Source organism: Arvicanthis niloticus, chromosome 4, assembly GCF_011762505.2.
Source record: "Arvicanthis niloticus isolate mArvNil1 chromosome 4, mArvNil1.pat.X, whole genome shotgun sequence".
Classification (NCBI taxonomy): domain Eukaryota; kingdom Metazoa; phylum Chordata; class Mammalia; order Rodentia; family Muridae; genus Arvicanthis; species Arvicanthis niloticus.
The window spans coordinates 6,272,070-6,292,474 of record NC_047661.1 but is presented as its reverse complement, the minus strand read 5'-3'; the positions used below and the strand labels follow the sequence as shown (position 1 = coordinate 6,292,474).

Sequence of the window (20,405 nt, the reverse complement as noted above, 5' to 3'; positions counted from 1 at the left end):
TGTATCGTCTTACATTACATGTCAAGCATTCCCTTGATGTGACTTCTATTGGCCATGGTGTAACCTTTGCTTAATTGTTTGCACTTGTCTTAGGGACTAGATGGAGGAAATTGGACACAATAATTAACCCAGATTTAATATCCAGAAGTGCGTCAAGAAACCTGAACTTGACTCTCAAGTTACAAAAGACACAATTCAGAGAAAACATGATATGCTTTCTCCTTTGGTATTTTGATGATAGGATTATAAAGCCAAATGGAAATAACTTCTGCTGTGTTATGTTCACCTTAAACACCGTCCAGCACAAGCAGCAGCAGCACTGTGGGTAAAATGATATTACCCAGGTACTTCCTGGATTGTTGATACTACCAGCCCAACTCATTGTGGACATTCTGAACAGTCTTCCTGTAGAAAAAAAAAAAAAAAGGGTCCTACTTCCACTCATTACACTTCCATGTAGTTTGGAGTTCTTGTGGGACTCTTGACAGTCAGAGTTGGGGGCTGTCTCGGACTCTGTTGCCTTTTCCTCCCACCGGGATGCCTCGTCCAGCCTTGATTATGAAGAAAGGTCCTTAGTCTTACTGTTTGGTTGATATCCCTAGGAGACCTGCTCTGTTCTGAAGGAAGTAGAAGAGAAATGGATCTGGGGGGAAGGGGAGGTGTAGCAGGAACAGAGGGGCCACCTTTATGTAAATGCTCAGGGCTGCTTAGCTGCAAAAGCGTCTCCTACAGGAAGACCTAATAATTGAGGACTGCCTGAGAGACCAAGGATTGCTGTTGCAGGCAATGCCAGCCAATTGGGAACTGATGTTTAGAAGAGATGCTTTATTGGGACCAATGGGGGCATGTGTAGGGGGTATTAAAGGAGCTTGCAGCAGTGTTCAGATGAGCTTGTGTGGTGTTTCTCACCTGCTCCTCACCACCTCACCTCCAACCCTCAAGGGCAGGTAGAGCAGGCATCAAGTAGTCCAGGGCACAGGCAACAGGGAAAGACTGGGGGGAAAAAAGGAAAGGAAACAGTGGTCTGGGTGTAGTATATGAGAGAAGAATCAATCAATCAATCAAAACAACAACAACAAAACACAGCAGATAGCAGAACTGCTAGATATTCTGTTTGTTTGGTTTATTTCCTTTCCAATTAGCAATTCTATAATGGAATAAACACCATGAACTTAGTTGTAAGAAAGGTCAGTAAAACAAACTCATACATGTGTCGAAGATAAACTAGGCTGGTTTCATGACCAGCAAGCATTGGGTGAGTTTGTAAAGCCTCACAGTGTTTTACAGCTATGACCGCATGGAAAATCTCCTCTTGCAGGTTGGCATGTGGCTTCCATCTGTGGTGGCATTGTCAGCTCTCAGCAGGGTCCTGGCTTCTTCTTGTGGTCTACAATCATCCAGCTGTGCTTTTGGAATTCGTACCCATTCACAAGTGTATGATCACTTCATGAACTTCAGGTGACATTTACTAAATCTTTGTATAGAAAACACTTTCAGTCAACTCCAAGCATCATCTCTCCTCTTGACTTTTTTTTTTTAAAATCATAATGTCAATATATTTTTTTAATTTGGGGAAGTAGGGAAAACATTGTTTAAAGAATCTCTCATTTCTTAGCACTTACATCTGTTAACATCCTGATGAGTAATCTCCTGGTTTGTCTGTTCACATTGGGTCTTTTGTGACTATGACCTGTAATTACACAAGGCCTGCAATGATGTTGAGACTTCTACCCTCCCCTTTGTTCACATGTGACCCCATTTTAACATGTCTACTACTACATAAAGTGTTATTGTTAGAGCTTGCTTGGCCATAGTATTTAGTTTATGCTTTCATCCTGATACAACACAGATACTGCTTCTGCTATTATAAACTCTTTTGTAATGATCACCTTCGCATTGGAGGACTAGTTAATCCCAAAACATATCCATTTTTATGGTTCAGTATGCAAATGTGCCTCACAGGGACACTCATATAGGGCATTTGGCTAGTCCATGACACTTTCATCGCCACCGAGTATTATGATATTTCTCATGACATTTTCAACTTAGCAGACACCTTTGACTGCTGAGACCTACGATTTTCATCTCTCTGGCCACTAGCTAATGTCCCTGACGACTGGCTCACTGTTTATACGTCTTCTTTTGTTTCTTCTCATCTCTTATAAACACACCACGCCTCTCATTATTTTTCATCTTGTTATGTAGGAACTCATGACCTATCACTTTCTTTCATATTTCCTTTATGTTGTGCAGTTACTCACACAGAAGTGTATGTTTTTACTGTGTCTATACCTATCTGTATGTTTGCTCCTTATTGACTTGTTCTTCTAACCTGAAGAAACTTTTCCATAAATTAAAAAAAAAAAAAAAAGCAATCTTCTTTCTTCTGGATTTTCTTTTTTAAAATGTTTAAATTTGTAAGTTATCTAAAATTATTATCCATAAATGGTATATGGATCCAAACAGTTATCCTAGTTACTGGTGAATAATCTTATTGGTTTGCTGAATAAATAAATAACTGTGACATTACATAATACAGATAACACAACATCTTACTAAGTTATCTATTTATAAAGACTTAATAGTTAAAATGATTATAGCTTTGTACAACTGCAGTATAAAGGCACAATCCACATGTCTCCATTTACATTTATTAGACTATCTCCTGGATTTTACCACACAACATACTTTTTTCAGTATAATTATCTTGTCATTTCTCCTATAAAAGAGTTTTAGAATTTTCCTTTAAAACTCAATAACACACTTAAAATGCATCTAAGATGAGGCATTAGTTATAAAGAATAATGAATAAGTCTTGAATCAGATAACATTAGCAGAAGGTCATACTTGTCATATGCAGATTATTCCAAAATAAACAGTGTCAACAAAACCAGTTGTATCTGACCTGCTACATGCAAATGAACAATTACTGATTACCATATTGCATGTTTGGTCATCAAAGCATGATGCTTAAACATTTTATATACTATCTATCTACCTACGGACATAGGAGATTTTTGATATGTAGGCATTTTACTGTGTTTGGTTCCAGGTTGAGAAAGCTGGCTAAGTGCTTCAGTCTCACATGCCTATTAGAATTTTTCTTACACCTTTTAAACAATGAAGAAAGCTGGGCTCCTACCTGTAATCCCAGCACCCATAAGGGTGACTTGTTTGTACCAGTCTGGCCCATAGTGTGGGTCACTGTCCCCTCAAAAATAAGGCAAAACAATACCAATAAGATAAATAAACCTAAGTGGGAAAATAATAGGAAATAAGACTCTAGGCTATTTATGGTCAGTAAATCTGATAATCACAAACAAATTACTGAAGTAAAGAAGAACTGTATTATTATTATCATCATCATCATCATCTTATGGGACCATAACTACCCTGGTTAATCAACATTTATTGTTTTTAAATTTTGTATTTATTTTTAACTTTTCTTAATTGAACTATTGAAAAAAAAGCCATGAGTCCATAAAACTGCCAAACACTTGAACACATAATTCCTTGTTTATACAAGAATATTTCTTACATAAACACAATAAAACCACAAATGTCCTACTGCTATTAGTCATGAACGCTGGCCATATTTGTCCAGTATCCCCAAAATATTCTTTATACTAAAAGGTTCCAGTCTGGAGACCTGTGCTGCATTTTGCTATCACATGTCCTTGGTTTGGTTCTTGCTCTTCTCCCCCACTGTCTTTATAACCCAGACTTAACTTAATTAAAGAATGTCCTTCAAAAAAAAAGTCCTTCAATTTGAATTTATTTATTTTCTAAATTTTATTACATTTATTTATTGTGGTGTGTCTGTGAGTGTGTGTGCGTGTGTGTGTGTGTCTCCCACTACAGCTTCCATTTGGAGGTCAGAGGACAACTTACAGAAGTCAGTCCATTGGAACCCAGGTATTGAATTTGAGTTATCTGGCTTAGCAGCAAGTGACTCGACCACTGAGCTATTTTCAGGCCTTGAATTCATCTATTGTCTCATAATTGAATTGAGAATTTAAATTTATAATAAGAATACCACAAAAATATTATGTGTTCCCATAGTATTTTTTTCACAGAGAAAAGTAATATGTTATTTTATTGGTTTCATTCTCAGAATTATAAAGTATATTGAAAAAACATCATTCTCTACAACTGGACAAAACAACCAATATTTCTTAATTTGCTTTTGGTTGGCAACAAATAAAAAAAAATGGCCTCTGTAACAGTAACTATTGTTTAACAAACCATTTCAAAACACTGTACCATGAGCTATTTTCTAGAGCAGGATTCTCTAGGTTGGTAGTATAGCCTCGGGCCAACTGGGCGGGGATTTCTGGGCTGGGCTGGGCTGGGCTGGGCTGGGCTGGGCTGGGCTGGGCTGGGCTGGGCTGGGCTGATGTCAGCGGGGCTGCTCAAGTCTGTGGTCGGCTGTGAGGCCAGCAGGGATGAGTCACGTCTTCACAAACACACCAGACTCTTGAGGCAGAGACTCAAAATGAAGACATCATCACTTCTACTATATTCTATTGGCTGGAAGTCAAAAGGTCAGACAGGTTCAGACGTTGTACAACTAATAGTTTCCATAACTATAAGAGCAAGTGCTTGTGATTAAATAATTAATTCAAAGAAAACATTGTTGTGTTTCCTTGCCACTGAGCAAGAAACTAGCTCAACCTTGGTAGCAAAAAAAGAGCTAATTTCTCTAGTGACTGTATTTATATCATGAATTGTGATGCAAAAATTAGACCCATACTTTATAGTTTTATAAATATTCCATGAAATAAATGAGACTATTGGGTAGCCAATGGGAAAACAATTTAGACTTGTATGCCATTATAATGTTAATTTCAGATAATGTATAAAATTAAACACTTAAAAAAGAAAATCTAGAATATGAAATTAATTTATCCCATTTATCCATGGGAAAAGTTTAACTTTCTATAAATATTTTTCCAGTATAAAATTAATCTTAGAAAAAAATTCAGCAGTGTTACTTTCTGATACGTTTTAAAATGGTTTATATAATCATGGAAAGCAGAGCAGGAGGGACCTGGGTGGGAGAGGAGAGGGGGAAGGGAAAAGGTGGACAGGATCAGGTATGGGAGGGGAGACAGGAGAGAGGCCCAGAGGGTCAGGAGAATGAATGGGAATATGTAGCTGCCGGGGTGGAGGGTAGGGCGAACCTTTAAAAAGTCCCAGAGACCTTGGATGGGGGAGGCTCCCAGGACTCAATGTGGGTGGGTAAGCTTAGCCAAAATGCCCAACAGTAGAGATATAAAACCTGAAGAGACCACCTCCAGTAGTCAGACAGGAGGAACCTCAGTGAGTGGATGGGGACACTAACTCACCTACAAAACTTTCAACCCAAAATTGCTCCTGTCTAAATTCAAGAACAAATATGGAGCAGAGACTGAAGGAAAGGCTGACCAGTGATCATCCCAACTTGGAATCCATCCCATAGGCGGGCACGAAACCCTGACACTATTACTAATGCCATGTTGTACTTGCAGACAGGAGCCTAGCATGGCTGTCCTCTGAGAGGATTTCCCTACCAGCAGCTGACTCAGACAGATGCAGATACTCACAGCCAAACATTGAACAGATGTTGGGGACCATTGTGGAAGAGTTAGGGGAAGGATCAAAGGAGCTGAAAGGGATGGTAACCCTGTAGTAAGACCAAGAGTATCAACTAATCCAGACCCATCAGAGCTCCCAGAGACAGAACCACCAAATGAATAGTGTACATGGACTGGTCTGTGACCCCAGGCACATATGTAATCGAGGACTGCCTTGTCTGGCCTCAGAGGATATGCCTAATCCTGTAGAGACTTGATGCTCCAGGGAAGAGGAATGCAGGGATGGGGGGCCACTCTCAGTGATAAAGGGGAAAGGGATGAGGTGAAGACCTCTGGGAGGGGGAACAGGGAGGGAGGGCAACATTTGGGATGTTAAATAAATAAGATAATTAATTAATAAAAATGTTTTTTAGCATTTTTTAAGAATTTCATTAAATGTAATTTGAATACATTTACCCATCTCAACACCTTTTCTTACTATGCTCTTAACTTCCCACAGCATCCCGTATCTCTGAGGTTTCCTATTCCTCCTTTTCTCCTCCTTTTCTTGTCCCATTAAGTCTATTTTGTGCTGTCCAGATAGTCTTGGGACTAGGACCTGCCTTGCCTATGGCTAACCTACCAGAGTTCACAACAACAACAACAACAACAAAAAAAAAAAGACTGACTCTCTTCTCTCCCAACAAATATCAAGTGCTAACAGCTCCTTGGCTACTGATGGGACAACATGCTGTCCCCCACCCACGATGGAATTACATGCTGCCCCCCACCAACCTGCACTTCTCCCACTGCCCCACTCCTACCCCATGCACCAGGACCTCTGGCTGGCTGGAACTTGCACCACTCTTGTGAATGCTGTCACAATCACTGTGAGTTTTCAAGCGCATCTGCCCAGTTGTGTCTGGAAAAGGGTTTCTTGAAGGTTAAGTACCACCTTTGACTTTTATAATCTCTTCTGCAAAGATTCCTGAGCTCTGGGGTGAGGGTTATGATTCAATGAATGCCGTAGTTAGGTTTGAGTACCCCACAGTACTCAAACTGTACTTAGTCACAGTACTTAGTTAGGTTCTCTGTACCCTGACCTTGAGGGGCTCAAAGTTAACTGCTATCTACTGCCAGTAGAAGCTTCTATAATGAGGGCTGGTAGATGATCTGACTTATGGGTATAATTAGCAAGAAGTCACTTCCAATGTGTTATTTGACATTTCTTTTATTTTTGAGATTATAACATAATTACACCATTTCTCCCTTCCTTGTCCTCCCTTGAAACCCTCCCATATGCCCTTCCTTGCTGTCTTTCAAATTCATGCAAATTCATGGCTCCTTTTTCCATTGATTGTTGTTATATACATACATATATATTATACATATATTTCTAAATATAACCTGCCTAGTCTGTATAATATTACATATATTTTTTTTTCAGGCCTAACATTCAACATACAAGTCTACTTTTTGGATATTAGCAAGTAAATGGATTTGGAATATTTTCCCAGACAATTTAAGGCCCAATTCTATTACCTTTCACTAAGGAATGTGTCACTTTCTGTCTCTGATTGTCTTTTTATCTGTCCATACAGTGGGCTTTGGTACTTGTGGCATTCACGGTTCATGGATACATTTATACTGGAATCATCCTGAAGGGACATGATGTGAACGAAACCATTATGGACCAATAAGATTATGCCTACCTCAGGGGTTTTCTTTCTAGCTGACTTAATAGCAGCTGTGTATAGCTAACTGAAATTTTCCAAGAAGTTCTCAAGGCCTTTCATCTCGTAACTTTCAACCTTTCTATTTATCAGTATAGACAGTGTGGGATTTTATTTGCCAGTTTTCAGTCAGGTGATAATCTCTGTTCAATTAAGTATGGCTTAGAATTAAAGAGTTTGTTATTGATCTAACTGAAATCCATTCTTCACTTATAAACCAATTCACTCTGTTCAGAGGTTGCATAAAGGTACAGTAGAGCTTCCAGGGGTCCAAAGTCAAGAAACAACACAGTGGGGTGGCTTCCGGAGAACATAGCTTCATAAATTTTCATGAATCTTGGCATTTAATAAAAGATTACCTAACAACTGTCTGTTATTACATATCTTAGTCCAGAGATGCACAGTAAATATCAACTGTGTCAAGGTCCACTAAGGCCTTAGACATGGTTGCACAATCAGACACGTTGCATAATCAGTACCATTAGCACAGTTACCACATAACTAGCTCCCTCCATCACATGATGGCAAGTGATGGCAAAGGTCAGATGCTGGGGACTGCTCTCCAATATGAAGGCAAGACAGAGCTGACTGATACAATCAGAATCTAGAGGCTTACTGATAAAAATAAATGAGGATCTGAAAATTATGTCCCACTGTTGGTATACAAACACCCCTGTAATGCTTAGGCATCTGGACTGTGTTATTAGAGCTGACTCTGCTACCTCAGGAACACACTTCTCTGTTCACTACCACTTGTTCAAGAAATATTTGTTAAGACTCTACAAACCATGCTCTCCAGGAGTTTACCAGTTCCTTCTTCCCAGTGGTCACTGCTTTACTTTCTAGATTTAATGAGATGATTTTTGTTTTATCTTATTATATTTTATTTTTTACACTTTAATATAAGTCCTTGGAAGTGCATTCTTTTATAATGAGAGACAGAAAGGGAGTGGATCTAAATGGGAGAGGAGCTGGGAAGGATTTGAGAGGACTAAAGAGAGGGTAAATTTAATCAGGATATATTTTATGAGAGAAAAAAATCAATTTTCACTAAAATCAGGGAAAAATAAAACTGAATTCAGCAAAGAGACAGAGATATTTAAGAGAACTCAAGCTGAAATTAATATATAATTGAAAAGCTCAATAACCAAACTGCAAAACTCAGGAGGAAACTTTACAAATAGAATGGATCAAGTAGAAGACAGAGTATCAAGACTTGAAGACAAGGTATAGGAATTCAATTACATAAGCAAAAAAATATATATAAAAAAATTAAAAGTACAGAAAGGAAATATGTAAGCATGGAGGGATACCATAAAAAGAACAAACTTTTGAATTATAGGCATAGACAACAGAGAAAAAAATCCCAGGTCTTATACCAGATCTTCAACAAGATCAAAGAAGAAAACTTCCCTCAAATTAAGGTAAGATATACCCATAGAAATTCAAGAAGCATACAAATCAAGAAAACTAAGTAATCATAAAAGGCACTCCCTATAGCATATTATAGTTAAAACACTAAATATACAGAATGAAGGAAGAATACCAAAAGCTGCAAGAGAAAAAAATATATAAAGGAAAACCCATCAAAATAATAACTGATTTCTCAATGGAAAGTTTAAAAGCCAGAAAAACCTAGACCAGTGTACTTCAAGTTAGATGACTGAACCCAGCAAAACAATCTGCCACGGTCGACTGAGAAAGAATTTTTTTCCAAACAGGCCAACTGAATTTGTGTCCACAAAACCAGCTCTCCAGAGAATACTGGAAGCCAAAAAAAAAAAATTAGAAAGAAAGAAAGAGAGAGAGAGAGAGAGAGAGAGAGAGAGAGAGAGAGAAACAAAGGAGAATACTGGCAGCTAAGAGAAAGAAAACAAATGAAGCCATAGTCACTGAAATACAAAGCATGTACAATAAATGATGACAACCAACACACATTTTTCAATGATATTTTTATAAATAATAATTTTACTAATGGTCCCAGCTCCCTACTCAAAAGACACAGGTGACTGAATAGATAAGAAACAAAATTAGTCTGTCTGTAAGAGATTAAAATTAGCTTTGAAGACAGGCACCACTTTAAATTGAAAGAATGTTAAAAAGCATTTCAAGCAAATGGGACCAGGGAGTAGGCAAGTGTCACTATCCTAATAGCCAATAAAATAAACTTCAAACTGAAATAAATAAAAGATAAAGGACTATTTATTCTAATCAGGGGACCAGTTAACCAAGAGATATTGCCATCCTGAACGTATGCAACAAATTCTGGCAAAATAGATTTCATAAGACCTGTTCTACTGGAATTGAAGATGGATGATCTCAACATAGTAATAGCAGGTGGTTTTTAATACCATACCTTCTCCATTAGACAAGTTAACCAGACCCCCAAAATATCAGAATCAAATGACATCATGCATCAGATGGACCTAAAAGATATCTAAATAATATACCATCCAAACATGCAGCAGCTCATGGAAGCATCTTTAAAACTGACCACATATTGGGACACAAAACAAATCTTTACAAAGTAAGAAAAATAAAATAATTCCATGCATCATTGATGGTCACAAAACAATAAAGCCTAAAATCAACAGCAGAAGAGTCTCTAGTAATAACACAAACTTATGAAGACTAAATAGCACATTACTAAATGATGAATGGCTAAAAAATGTAATCAATAATAAAATTAAAATTTTCCATGAATTAAATGAAAATGACAATGCAACAAAACTTCTGGGACACATTAAAAGTTATAAAAGGAAATGAATAACTCTAAGTGCTTATATTAAAAAACCAGAAAGGTAACAAACAAATGACTCAATAATGTTATTTAAGAATTTGGAAAAAACAGGAACAAGCTCAACACAAATCCAGTAGATAGCAAGAAACATTAGAAATCTGAGCAGCAATTAAAGAAACAGAAACAACAATGAAAACAATGCAAAAAAATTAACAAATATAAGAGCTAGTTCTTTGAGATAAGATTAACAGACCCTTAGCCCAATTAACCAAAAGAAAAAGATAAGCCAAATTAACAGAATTAGAGATAGATAGGAAAACATAAAAACAAACAAATAAGTATAAGATAGTCTTTAAAACCTGTATTTCACTATAAACCTGAAAGAAATGGATGAATGTCTAGATCCATTCAAGCTACTAAAGTTAAAGCGAAGAGAGATCACAGCTTAAACAGACTACTAACAAATGGAGAGAAAGAAACAGTAATAAAATCCCATATCCAGATGGATTCATAGCAGAATTCTATCCGACTTTTCAAAAAAAATCTACAGCCAATATTTCTTAAATTATTTTTTTAAAAGAAGAAATAGAAAAGATGCTTTCAAACTTTTTCTATAAAGATGGCATTCTTCTTATACCCACAGCACATAAGGATACACCACCAACAAAGAGAACTTCAGGCTAATATTCATGATAGACATAGATACAAAAATTCTCAATACAATACTTGTAACTTAATTACAAATATACATCAAAATGATTACCCGCTGTCATCAAGTTGACTTTATGCCACAGATGCAGGAATGGCTCAACATGTGTAAGTCAATAAAGATAATAAATCATATCAATGGACGTCAAGACAAAAAATCACATGATCATCTCAATAGATTCAGGAAAAGTCTCGGGTAAAATCCAACCTGCCTTCATTATATAAGTCCTATAGAGAGCAGTACTGAAGAGAACAAATCAATCCCATTAAAATCAAGAATGAAACAAAGCTATCCACCTTTGTACCCTTCTCCTCAATGTGAAACCTGAAATGTTAAAACTGCCTAAAGAAAACAGAGGCAGTACCCTACAAAACGTAAGTGTATGAAAGGCCATCTGACAAGAATACGTTTACTCAGGAATTAAGGCCAGCAATTGAGGGCCTCATAAAACTAAGCCTTCAGTATAACAAAGGTAACAAGCAAGTAAAGAGGAAGCTCACAGAATGGGAGAGAGCTCCGCAGCTATCCATCTACCAAAGGATTAACAACACCCAGAATATGCAAAGAACTAAAAAACAAAGAGTAAGAAAACAAGTGACCTAATTCAAAACAGGCTATGAATATGAATAAAGAGTTCTCAAAAGAAGAAATAAAAGGGGCTGGAGATAGGGCTTTGTGGTTAAGAGCACCTGATGCTCTTCTAAAGGACCCATGTTCAGTTCCCAACACCTGCAACAGGTGGCTCAAAACCACCTGCATCTCCAGTTCTGGGGTGTCTGCAGGCATTTGAACTTATATGCACATACCCACCAGTACACACACACACACACACACACACACACACACACACACACACGAAGAGGGAAAGGGAGAAGGGGAGAGGGGGAGAGGGGGACAGGGAGGAGATGGAGAGGGAGAGTGGAAGACCTGGAGAGGGGGAGAGAAGGGAGGGAAAGGGGGAGGAGGAGAGGGAGAGAGAGACAGAAAGGGAGACGGAGAGACTGTGTTGACTTGTGTTATGTCATATGTCAACTTGATACAAGTTAAAGTTATCTGGGAGGAGAGAGCCTCAATTAATTGATGTGGAAGGGTCCGGAGCATTGTGGGTAGTGCCACCCCTGGGTTGGTGGGCCTGGGTTCTATAAGAAAGCAGCCTGAGAAAGCAATGAGAAGTAAGCCAGTAAACAGCATCTCTTCATAGTCTCTGCATCAGACTCTGCCTCCAGGTTTCTTGTAATATGTTCCTGCCCTCATTGCTTGAGATGATGAACTGCTATAAGGAATTATGAGTAAAATAAACTCTTTCCTCACCACATTGCTTTTGATGATGGTATGTCAGCATAGCAATACAAATCCAAACTAAGATACACACCTATGTACAATTAAAAATAAACATATTTTTTAAAATATTAAGATGGCTATAAATGATCTTAGAAAGTGTTTAACATCCTTAGCAATTTGGGAAATGCAAATTAAAATTACACTGAGATTTCATCCTACCCTAGTCAGAATCATTACAATCAAGAAAACAATTGGTAACAAATGATGGAGAATATGGAGAGAAATAAGTCCTCATTTATTATTGGTGAGATTGCAAACTGGAGCAGCCACCCTGGAAATCAGTGTGGAGAGCTCTCCAAAGTCTAAAAATAGATCTACTAGATGACCCAGCTAAACCATGCCTTAGCTTATGTCCAGCCCAGTGGGCTCTACATCCTACGCCACAGATACTTGCTTAGCCACTGTTCAGTGTTGATCTATTTATAATAGCTAGGAAGTGGAAACAACCCAAGTGCTTAGCAATAGCTGTGAAGGATAAATTTGTTCTAGAGAAGAACATCTAATCTTCCTAGTAGTCTACACAGCAGAGCAGCAGTTTCCAACCTGTGGGTTGAGACCTCTCTGGGGTCAAAGAACCCTTTCACAGGGGTTGACTAAGACAATTGAAAAAGACAGACACTTGCATTACTATTCATAACCATAACAAAATTACCTCAATGAAAATTTTATGGTTGGAGGTCACCACAACATGGGGAACTATAAAGAGTAGATTAAAAAGTGTAAGTATCCGGTCTGGGCCAGAGCACTGAGCAGATCTGGCAGCTCTGCCCCCAACATCCAAGAACCCAGAGGAAGCAGGGATCCCAGGCACTCGAACTCAGGCAGTGTCCTAGGTAAGCAGACAGCAGGGCCCGCCCTAAACAGGGAGTAACTGGGAACCAATAGGACCCAGGAAGTTACTCCTGGCCAGGAACACTGGTTCCTTCCGATCTGGGCCAGAGCACTAAGCAGATCTTCTGTAGCAGCTCTGTCCCCAACCTCCAAGAACCCAGAGGAAGCAGGGAACCCAGGCACTCTAACTTGGACAGTGTCTTAGAAACTAGCTCTCAGATCTGAGGCCTAGATCAGACCTCTGCCAGGTCTGCTGTTGTGTGGACCCCGGATTCCACCTGAGACATACTGGAAGGTCCACTCAATCCAGAGCCACAGAGGAACAAATGAACTCAGAGCTTCAGACAACATATCCTAAGATATTCTAGAGGAGACACTGCACCCAGAACAGCAGACACCTAGCTGGACTACTACCTTGGAGGCACCATATCCTGAGACATCCTAGAGGTACCACTGTAATCAGTGCAGCTGGAAAAGATCACAGAGACATTTGGACCCCTAGGAGATCAGACACAAGCTAGATAACTAGAAAGACAGGCTTCAGTCAGAGACAGCAAGTACAGGCAGCACTAGAGTTAACCAGATGGCAAAAGGCAAGAGCAAGAATGTAAGCAACAGAAACCAAAGTTACATGGCATCATCAGAACCCAGCTCCCCCATCAGAGCAAGCCCTGAACACCCCATCACACCAGAAAAGCAGGAATCAGAATGAAAATCACTTCTCATGATGATGATAGAGGGCTTTAAGAAAGACATAAATAACACTCTCAAAGAACTTAAGGAGAGCACTGGTAGACAGATAGAAACCCTTAAAGAGGAAACACAAAAATCCCTTAAGGAATTTCAAGAAAATGCAACCAAACGGGAAAAGGAATTAAACAGAACCATGCAGGATCTAAAAATGGAAGTAGAAACAATAAAGAAATCACAAAGGGACAATACCCTGGAGATAGAAAACCTAAAAAAAAGATTAGGAGTCATAGACACAAGTATCACCAACAGAATACAAGAGATGGAAGAGAGAATCTCATGTGCAGAAGATACCATGGAAAACATTGACACAACTGTCAAAGAAAATGCAAAATACAAAAAACTACTAACCCAAAATATACAAGAAATCCAAGACACAATGAGAAGGCCAAACCTAAGGATAATAGGTATAGATGAGGGGGAAGACTCCCAACTAAAAGGACAAGTAAATATCCTCAACAAAATTATAGAGGAAAACTTCCCTAACCTAAAGAAAGAGATGTCCATAAATATACAAGAAGCTTACAGAACTCCAAATAGTTTAGACCAGAAAAGAAATACTTCCCGCCATATAATAGTCAAAACATCAAATGTACAAAACAAAGAAAAAATACTAAAAGCAGTAATGGAAAAAGGCAAAGTAACATATAAAGGCAGACCTATAAGAATTGCACCAGACTTCTCACCAGAGACCATAAAAGCCAGAAGATCCTGGACCGATATCAAACAGACCCTAAGAGAACACAAATGTCAGCCCAGACTACTATACCCAGCAAAACTATCAATCATTATTGATGGAGAAACCAAAATATTCCATGACAAATCCAAATTTACACAGTATCTCAACACAAATCCAGCACTTCAAAGAATATTTGGTGGAAAACTCCAACACAAGGAGGGAAACTACAACCTAGAAAAAGCAAGAAAGTAATCTTCCAAAAACCCCAAAAGAAGATAGTTACACAAACATATCTCCACGGATGTTAGTCCAAAAGCTTGGATTATCGAAGACTCAACCCAGAGACCACATGAAGCTCATGAAGAAGGAAGACCAAGAGGGGATGCCTCAGTTCTACTTAGAACGAGAAATAAAAATGCTCAAGGGAGCAAATAGGGAAACAAAACATGGAACAGAAACTGAAGGAGGGGCCATCAGGAGACCTTTCCACCTGGGTATTCACCCCATGTACAGCCACCTAAGCTAAACACTGTTGTGGATGGCTGGAAGTGCATAATGTGAGGAACATGATATAGCTGTCTCCTTAGAGGTCAGCCAAAGACTAAAACACTCAGAGGACAATGTTCACAATTAACCACTGATATGATCAGGGGTTTCCCAATGGAGAACTTAGTGAGAGGACTGAAGGAGCAGAAAGGGTTATTGACCCCAGGTGGAAAGCAACAATACCAAACAACCAGAGCCCCCCCAGGGTCTAAACCACCAGCCTGGGAACACATAGGGAGGGACCCAAGACTCCAGGGGGTATATGTAGGGGAGGATGGCCCCGTCGGACATAGGTGGGAAAGGAGTTTCTTGGTCCCATAAAAAAAATGAATGAAAAATGAATGAATGAACACACAGTGGGGGGGGGGGGATGTGAGGGCCGGGAGGGGATAGTGAGGGGGGTAGGTGTGGTCACTGCCTCATAGAAGCATAAGGAGGGGGATGGGATAGGTTTCTGGGTGGTGGGAGGAAGTAGGCTAAGGGGATAAAATCTGAAATGTAAATACTACAACCAATTTTAAGAAGGGGGGGGAGGGGGAAGTGTTCAGAACCAACATCTTTAAAAAAAAATGTCAGGCCCCTGGGGGTGGGAAATTTTTTTTTTCTTGATACTAAAACTTGTTCTGAGAATTGTATATTGCAGAATACACAGCCTTGGTGTATCTACTCATCAAGCATACTGAGCAGACCTGCCCAAACCTCTGATGTCCTGGAATTCCATCTGGATTCAGTGAAGACACAGCATCAGAGGCTTATCAACTTACTCTCCCCCCCACCCCTCTTCTAAAATCTCAACGCTTTTAATCAGCTTGAAGAAGTTAAAGAAGAGTCAGCGCCCCTATTCCCTGAGCTTGGGGACTAATGTGGTTAATAATGGTCTGTCTTTCTAGGGAAAAGTAGTGGTTTTGTTGGAACAGGGGGGATTAGCTAGGACTTACTGCATAGCCATAACCTACTGGTAGAAATCTGTATAATTATTATCAAGATGAAGTTATAAATTCTTAAATGGTACAAAATTTACTTTGATCTCAAATTTAAGGTTTTCATTGGTACAAGCTCCTTATTAATATAAAAGTGAGATGAATATTGATACGCTCATGGGCATTGTGCCTGTATAACACCTTTAGGAATACAGGGCCTAGACCCAGCCCTTTTTTAACTTTTTTAACTTATTTGGAACAGTTAACCTATGAGTTAAGGGACTATAGCAAATTCTTATTTTTGAGTTTATTGTTAGGGTGCTTTCCATATTTTACTTAGAAATAGCTGACAGGAGTTAACAGAAAACAGTCCAGGTTACCTTACATGGATAGTTGGTTTTCAAAACATCAGAAGTCCATAGAACTGATGCTACAAATATTTATATATTAATGTTCATATTGATTAGAGACCTGTCTGCTCCTGACAGCTTCCTGTCGTGGATTCTAAGAAGAAATTGAGCATCCTTGGAGTTACTCCAGTTGTGTGGTAACAGCCACTAGGCAAGAATTGCCTCTCTCCATCTACAGACAAATTACTGTCCAGAAAAGGACACACATGCAGAATAGTCGACTGATTATATCTGCCTAGACAGAGTAATCAGTCCTTAATAATCCTGCATCACCAAGGTCTGTCAGATGATTCTGGGCCAGAAGGCTGAAGATTTGATGCTCCAACGTTCGGTAGTATAGGGGCTTTTCAGGTGTTCAGAGGTCTCTATAAATTGGCTAAGTTTTAGAAGCTATGCTTTGTGCTTCCCACAATTATAGTTAACTCAGTCATTCTGGATTTCTGACGGGGTTGAAAACTTATAGCTATTTACCGTAAGAGAAAAGATTTGAGTGGATGGTTGTCAGCTGACATTCATCCTAAAGCCAGGTTCAGAACTAAATGTTTTAGTTAGGATAGATGACAGAGGTGCTGGTTAGTCAACAAAATGATGGACTGGGTATTAAGACTATCTTGTACCTCACTGGTACAAATTGGCATAATTATGCTCTAATTGTATTTTGAGAGAAAAGTTTTATTTTAACAGGAAGGGTGATGTGTAGGAGGAGCTAAGGTAGGAGGAGTACTGAGAGGAAGAAAAGGAGTAAGAAGAGGAGGAGAAGAAGGATAGGAGAAGCTAGGTGATGAAAGAGAGAAAGAGGGGGGAGACAGGGAGGCAGATATTCATGTATCTCCACCAGTCAAAGATAGTTGTTATATCTAGGTTGGTCAGTGGGTTACACCTCTGATTGAACAATTCCAAACTTATAACGCTTATGATTAACATTATTTAAAAAAATGTATAAATGCAAAAAGGAAAAGGGGGCATGGGATAGGGGTTTTCTAAGGGGGGGGGAATGGGGAAAGGGGATGGCATCTGAAGTGTAAATAAAATATCTAATAAAAAAAAGTGTAAGTATATTATGCTACAAGCAAGAAACTTAACATACTTTAATCTTCTGGAATGATTCTATGAAGTAAAACAGCAGTCTGGTCACAAAGGATCTTCCATACCGTCTTTTAGGAGCTTCATTTTTACCTTAGCAGGAATAAAGAACCTTGAAAGGTTTCAACGGCAAGAGCATGGTCAACCAGTGTTATGAAGACCAAGTCTTGTTGATATGAGGAAGTTAGGCATGCTAGACACTAGTGGTGAGATAGCTACTGTAGGTTGGTGAGTCTAACTATAATTCATACAGTGCTGCGGTCCTGCTGGGAATGATATTGAAAGGAGTTATGAAGTGAGAAACTTAGCAGTAGCCAAGATTCCAAAATTTATGGCTTAAACGATTCTAAAAATATCTAATTGCTTATCTACCGATTTGCTTCTTTCAGTATCTATACCATCTCTCAGCTAGCCCCAGTGATTTCTTTTCATGGCTTTACAGTATCTCCCCACTAATACTAGGAAAAGAATGATAGCTCCAGAAGTCATCTTCTGGGAAAAACCTTGTCAAGGTCCTATACTCAGGGCAGAGACGGCACACTTATCTTCCTTGAATATATTGGACACAATAAGAGACTATGTTTTCCATAGGGACTCACCTCTGACTCAGCACAAAGACATGATGGTTTCTCTTAGTCTTGAAATCACATGCTATCTATTTGTTTATTGCCAATCAAACTTTGTTTTCTCAGTTCTACAGGATGTAAACCCGAGATCAAGGTCTTATCAGGTGTGATCTCTCCGAAGGGCAGCCTCTTTTACCTGTGTTAGGTGTACTCTCTACTGTGGACATGTACATTTCTAATATTTATATGTTCTAATTTCCTCTTATGGGGGGAGTCATTCCTTACCCATCTCTGTGCCACACAAAACATCCTTATATACCCATTAAGAAGCTTTATGCTGCATTGACTTAAAAAAGACCTACTCACCCCTCAAAGGGTTAAGAATGCTCTAGATCTCATCGGAGGACTTTCTGCCTGGCTGTGATCTGCTTCTCTGATGTACTCACCAATGTGTTTAGCAATTGCCTTGATCTTGTTTTTCTTTTTCTACTTCAGCATCCTGGACTTCCTTCCATGGAGGAATGTAGAACCTGAGGTAATCCAGATCCATGTTCCTGAGCCATAGTTACTCAGATTTTTTTTGCTCCAGAATAAATTATCTCGTACTCAAGGAAAAACAAAACCAAACCAACTTTCCTCTTGTGGGCCCACCCATTCATGTAACCTTATTTAATCTCAACCACATCTCTAAAAGCCCCGTGCCCAAATAGTTCTAAGGTACTACAGCTAGAGTTTGTAGGAAAAAATAAAAATCACCCATATAATACCATATAATTTAACTTTTAATATGGAAGGAGAAAACGCTACTGAATAAGGAAGTCAGTTAAAACCCAAACCCAAACCAGCATCTGGTGATCAATCATCTTGTCAAAGGTTACTTGGAAGCGAGAGCAAAGGCTCTGTTCTCTGGTTTCAGAGCTTGAGTTCCTTAGAATGGAGATTACAGAGTATTCATAGTTCTTGATAATGCCATTATCTAAGATATTTCTCTGGAATAAGCCAAATGGCACAAAAAGGAAGAACTGCTGGGTGGCTGCTATGGTTTCAAAGTGAAATGCCCCACAGGCTCTTGTTTCCAACATCTGGTCACTGATTTCCATTCTCCCTCCCAGTCCTCCACCATCCACCCCCATCTGCCCTCACCACACCTGATTTCTACTGTACCCCATTCCCACCCAGTTCCTTCCATCCATCCACTTCTGGTGTCTATTTTATTTCCCCTTCTAAGTGAGATTCAAGCATTCTGCCTTGGGCCCTTCTTGTTACTTAGCTTCTTTCTGTCTGTGGATTATAGCACGGTTATCCTGGTCTAGAAGGCAAGGACAGGGGGATGGAAAGTCTGAGACCAGTCTAGAATCCACAGTGAGTTCCGGACTAGCTTGCTTGTATAACAAAGCAAGTTCCTGTCTCAAACGTTTTTGGGAGGAGTTGAGGGAGGAGTCAGGGGCAGAGTCTTTCTACATCTCCCTGTCTGTCCTGGAACTCATTATGTAAACCAGGCTGGCCTCAAACTCAGAGATCTGCCTACCTCTGCATTCTAAGTACTGGGACTAAAGGTGAGCACCACCATCCCCAGCTAAAAACAAATTTTTAAGCCAAAACAAACTACAAGAAAATATGTGGGCACAGTGATGTATGCCTACACTTCCAATACTCAAGAGGCTGAGGGGATTCTGAATTTTGGGTCAATCTTTGCTACATATTAAGGTCCTGTACAAATCAAATTATTTAAATGCAGTATAAAGTGTAAAAACTACTTACCCTACATTTAACTGGGTTAGGTATTATAAAGTCATCTGGAAATGATTAAATATACAGGAGAGTGGCTTGACATACATTACATGCCAACACTATGCCACAGGTTTCTGAAGGACTTGAACATCTGCAGATTGTATCTGCTGTCCTTTCTGGAATCGATTATCAATGGATACCAAAGATAACTGTAGTCATTACCCATATACACCTATTGAGATTGAAAAGTGGCTCATCTGGCTAGAGAAATAATTGTGAAATATACATTAAATCTTACACTTAACATGAAAGGGTAAACTGTAGTGATGACTTATTACTTATATGTTGAATTTTTTTACTTAATTAGGTTGAATAAACTATACTGTTAAAATTAATTTTGTCTTTTTTTTTTTTTGAAGTTTAACTACTGAAATGTTTTAATTTCATATGTGGCTTCTATCAGATTTCTGATGAAAAAAGAAAGTATGCCAAAGCACACAGTGGTTCTTCAAGTCTCCACTCAGTGGTAACAATATCAGTTCTGTTCATGTTTTCTTATGCAAAACAAGTCCCATGATCATGTCAAACATTTTAGAGAGAGGAAGTATTACTTAGCCATTGTATACTCAAGAGACCCAGCCAAAATGTCCCCAAATATATAAAGCATATAACGAAATATAACCACATCAACTGAGCATGCAAAGCAATCACACCACAAGAAGCAGCTTTTGCATAAACACATCACAAGTCAGCAGAGGAGCTGTGGGGGTGTGGTTCAAAATACAGACAGGCAGGAACCCAGGACAGGGAG

General features: G+C 39.0%; 1 long non-coding RNA gene across 10 annotated transcripts; it reads right to left on the bottom strand.

Moving 5' to 3' along the window:
• Positions 1 to 978: 978 nt before the first annotated feature.
• On the bottom strand, positions 979 to 19,261 carry LOC143441945 (uncharacterized). 10 transcript variants are annotated; one of them, XR_013109719.1, is made up of 5 exons: positions 18,310 to 19,261; positions 4,264 to 4,530; positions 3,143 to 3,252; positions 1,623 to 1,690; positions 1,109 to 1,474 (listed from the first exon to the last, which is right to left on the bottom strand). It is a non-coding gene; the product is annotated as an uncharacterized LOC143441945 (long non-coding RNA). The 10 variants fall into 10 exon arrangements; XR_013109722.1 differs by having other exon boundaries at positions 3,143 to 3,211; XR_013109724.1 differs by having other exon boundaries at positions 3,143 to 3,204.
• Positions 19,262 to 20,405: the final 1,144 nt, after the last annotated feature.